The following is a 5,016-nucleotide window of genomic DNA, read 5'->3' on the forward strand; positions in this document are numbered from 1 at the left end:
GCTTAGTGGGCATGGTGGTTTTGGGCTAATGGTTGGACTTGATGATCTTAAAGGTCTTTTCCAACCTTAATGATTCTGTGATTCTGTGAAATCACAGGTGATTGTGACCAGTACCACCAGCATTGTTACTGGGGACCAAAAGGATATGAGCTTCTACCAACCTCCTAAGGAAATCCTCCCTTGATTTAATACCTCTCACAACATGCCCCTTATATGCACCAGGAATTATTTTGTTAAAATGTCTTCTCTTCCAGCTCCTTGCACCTCATTGCATAGCTGGTACACAACAGTTACGTTGGATTGTGTTTAACCAGCAGCATTACATGTTCATTTCTTTACTTTTGGCTACATCAAAAAGTTTCACTTATTGCTTCTACGCACTCCATATGCAAATACACACATCATTAGCAGACAGGATTTCATCATTTGAAGATCTCTTAGCTAACAATGTTCTGAGAGTATTTGTGTAGGTCATAGCTTGTGTTACATGTTTTGGGAATCTTGTCAGCAGAATGAGATCATTTATCAAAGCAGAAAATGAGATGCACAACACATCTATCAAAATTTTGTAAGTATGTATTAATGGTATTCATAATACATTTATTTGATTAGTACATTAATAGTATTAATATATTAATATAGTATTGTATACTACATTATGATGTTCCATTATATGTAACACATAACATATGTTCAAATAATCTCAGTTTGCATTCTTGACACATATTAGTTCCAAAACACTTAAAAATATTATGCATTATCTATTTTTGCACTATTTTCTAATATCCTAAATGAAAGTGAGTGTCAAAAAATAACCAAGGTCCTTAAATTCCTTGACTTTAGGTAGTCAAGATGTGTAGAAAGAACCTATGAAACTTAAACATTTTACTTTATTAATCGCTACTACTCATTCTGCATTAAAGATTATGGACAAGCTAGCCAGCGTTAGACTACTTGCTGTCTGAATTTATTCTGTGATGTGTCAAATCATCATCATATGAAGTGGTCAGGCAGTTGGACTAGATGATTGTTGTAGGTCTCTTCCAACTGAAATATTCTGTGCTATTCTATTCTATCTCCTTTTTTGGCACAGGGACTAATAAGTGGTTCTGTTATTTTTGAATTATATATTTCAAAATCTGAGTACTTCCAAATGATTGCACCACATCCTGTCCAGCAGTTGTTCCCAAATTAGGAATCCTCGAGCGAACAACATACTTGCTATGGCCAAATCCTATTTCCTTGCAAGCTTATGGTGCAATAGTGTGACACTGTTTTCGGGTGATTAACCCTTTAAAAATATATGAGACCTATTATTACTTCCCCTCTCTTTGTTCAAGTTAGCCAAGCCTACAAAGTCTGCTTCCTGACTGCATGTGAACTTCACACAGGAAAGATTTTATCTTGCATGACTTCAGATGCTTACAGTGCAGATGTCTATGAACCAGTTACTTTGTGCTCTCCTTATAGCCAATGAATTGTGCAATTTCCCTAATTCTAAAAGACACCCAAAGTAGGCCTAGTGAATCATGTCCCAAAAGTATCTGTTGACTTCATTGACTGTAAAGACAGCCAAGGCATGACTGGCTCAGATCTTCAGCTTGGTAAATGGCTGAAATCAGGTAAAATGAATTCACCATGTTGAGAGATACATACTGTGGATGTATAAAATTAAAAGAGCCTGAATCCCAGGCAAGATATCAGAGATCTTCTGCGTATTTATTATATAGTGCCTTGTATATACTATATAGTGCCATAGACCTGCCAGGTCTCACACGCTCTGCCTGAGACTGTTTCAGCTTGCGCCTTGCTGAAACTCCACCACTGCAGTACCCGTACCCTGAGCCGTGCCCAGACACTGCTGTAGCCTCTCTCCAGGGCTGGCTGCCTGTGTGCCAAATATTGCAGTGATTCAATATTCCGCTGTCTGCAAGAGTCACCATGCCAGCCACAGCCAGGGAGCTTGAGCGTGGACCATTGCATGTTCACGGGAGCCCCGTTCGGCAAGGTTTCCACTTTTATATCCTGACACAAGCTTCCACCCTCCTGTTTGTGACCAGTGGGCTCATAGCCCTGTAGCACATGAATTCTGATGCTGCAAACACCGGGTTAAATTATATTTGAATGCCAGCCAGTGTCTGGCTAAACATGTACATATACTATATATAAAGCATTTCATTGCTATTTTTCAGTAAACTGTAAAATCTATTTCTGAAATAGGTGCTCATTGTCTAATGGGGGTGTATTTGTTCCTCACTGGAGTTTTTGATGTTAAATACTGTGGAGAGTATAAAATTATGCTGTGCTGTAGATGGAAAGTTTACCATGCCATATCACGGGGTTCATCACCATGCTATCTACAGAAGTGTCAATCCTGTTGTTGACATACCTGACCTTGGAAAACTACATAGTGATTGTCTTTCCCTTCAGTAATATCCATCCTAGAAAGCAGCACACATTAGTTATTCTTATATCCACATGGATTGCTGGATTTGCCATAGCAATAATCCCATTCTGGGATTTCCCTGGAAATTATTACAGTGAAATTAGAGTTTGCTTCCCATTGAATTCCGATCAAATAGAAGAAATTGGAGGCAACAGGTATTCCCTTGACATATTTCTTGGTAAGTTTAATTTACTATGTTATAATTACTGATTAATATTATTTTGCTAGAAAAACTGATAGTCAGTCTACAGAACATTCACTGATAGATGCACTTTTCACTACACTGTTACTGTTCGTGTTGCAATACTTCCCAAAGGCCCACAAAAGGACCAGAGCCTCATGTGCTGTGTGCTGGCTGCACGCTTATCACAGAATCATAGAATCATAGAATGGTTTGGGTTGGAAGGGATCTTTAAAGGTCATCTAGTCCAACCCCCCTGCAATGAGCAGGGACTTCTTCAACTACATCAGGTTGCTCAGAGCAACCTCCAACCTGACCTTGAGTGTTGCCAGGGATGGGGCATCTACCACCTCTCTGGGCAACCTGGACCAGTGGTTCACCACCCTCATTGTCAAAATTTCTTCTTTCTATCTAGTCAAAATCTACCCCCTTTTAGTTTAAAACCGTCACCCCTTGTCCTATGGCAACAGGCCTTGCTAAAAAGTCTGCCCCATCTTTCTTATAAGCCCCCTTGAAGTACTGGCAGGCTGCAGGAAGTTCTCCCTGGAGCCTTCTCTTCTCCAGGCTGAACAACCCCAACTCTCTCAGCCTGTCCTCACAGGAGAGGTGTTCCATCCCTCAGACCATTTTTGTGGTCCTCCTCTGGACCCACTCCAACAAACAGGTCCATGTTTTTCCTGTGCTGAGGGCTCCAAAGCTGGATGCAGGACTCCAGGTGGGGTCTCACCAGAGCAGAGTAGAGGCGCAGAATCACCTCCCTTGACCGGCTGGTCACATTTCTTTGGATGCAGCCCAAAGGATATGGCTGGCCTTCTAGGGTTTTTTTTTTTTTTGGTCTGTGTCACCTGAAGAGTTTAGCATCTAATTTTAACGAAAAAAGTGAGTGTAACAAAGAAGAGGAGGAGACATAGATAGAAAAAAGTGATTTGAATAACAATGAGGTAATGCAATTACTTACCTATACTGTGTGTACAACTCAATGGTTCGAAACCTTTTCATTTTTATAGTTCAGTAAAATCATAAACCTTCAACTACTACTCAGTAAAGTCTGGACTGCAGAAAATGGTGATAAAATAAATAATATGGGAAGAAATTTGAAAGCCTAGTTTTATGTGCATTATACTGGCAGGGAATAATGATTAAACATATATATATATAAAATAAACTGGAAATTAACAGGAAAAAAACCAGAAACTTCAGCCTGAAATATGTATGAGGTGGTCATACTCAACCTCAGAGCACTGAATCACAGCAAAGACTGAGAATTATTCAAACTGCTAACAAATGATCTTCTCCCTGATCTGCATTTGCAGAGCCATGAGGCTTATTTTGCCAGTACCTAAATATTTAACAGCTATTCCTCATTTTATCTCTTGATATCAAAAAGATGAAAAAGCTACATATATAAAGATAAAAATATTTTTTTAGAATTGTATCGAGTATAAAGTAAAAAAGGCAATACACATGTCAAATCAGATTAATGTAGTGATTTCCCATCAACAAAATTATTATGTTACGCTTTCCAATTCTTTAAGTTTGTTTCAGTCCATATTTCTGAGCAAGAGACTGTTTTCAGGTTGAGGTGGGTCAACCCTGGGTGGACACCAGGTGCCCACCAAAGCTCTGTCACTCCCCTCCTCAGCTGGACAGGGGAGAGAACATAGAACAAAAGGCTCAAAGGTCGAGATAAGGGCAGGGAGAGATCACTCACCAATTACCATCATGGGCAAAACAGACTCGACTTGGGGAAATTAATTTAGTTTATTGCCAATTACAAGTCAGTGTAGGGTAATGAGAAATAAAAAACAAATCTTAAATCACCTTCTCTCCACCCCTCCCTTCTTCCCTTGAAGTCAGCTTGACTCCTGATCTTCTCTCCCTCCTCTCCCCGAGCAGCGCAGGGGGACGGGGAATGGGGGTTGTGGTCAGTTCACCACATGTTGTCTCTGCTGCTCCTTCCTGCTCCGGGGCAGGACTCCTCACACTCTGCCCCTGATCCAGCATGGGGTCCCTCCCACAGGAGACCATCCTCCATGAGCTTCTCCAACATGAGTCCTTGCCACAGGCTGCAGTTCTTCACAAACTGCTCCAGCCTGGGTCCCTTGCACGGGTGCTGTCCTTCAGGAACAGGCTGCTCCAGCGTGGGTCCCCCACGGGGTCACAAGTCCTGCCAGCAAACCTGCTCCAGCCTGGGCTCCTCTCTCCATGGGGCCACAGGTCCTGCCAGGAGCCTGCTCCAGTGTGGGCTTCCCATGGGGTCATGGCCTCCTTCGGGCATTCCCCTGCTCCAGCGTGGGGCCTTCCCCAGGTGCGGGTGGAGATCTGCTCCCCTGTGGAGCTCCATGGCTGCAGGGGCACAGCCGGCCTCACCATGGGGTTACTCCCGGGC

At 42.1% G+C, this 5,016-nt stretch overlaps 1 pseudogene; it reads left to right on the forward strand.

Moving 5' to 3' along the window:
- The first annotated feature begins 254 nt into the window (after positions 1–254).
- The window catches only part of LOC104621550, a 7,511-nt pseudogene continuing 2,749 nt past the window's right edge, over positions 255–5,016 (forward strand).

This window comes from Phaethon lepturus, unplaced genomic scaffold (assembly GCF_000687285.1).
Source record: "Phaethon lepturus isolate BGI_N335 unplaced genomic scaffold, ASM68728v1 scaffold7185, whole genome shotgun sequence".
Classification (NCBI taxonomy): Eukaryota; Metazoa; Chordata; class Aves; order Phaethontiformes; family Phaethontidae; genus Phaethon; species Phaethon lepturus.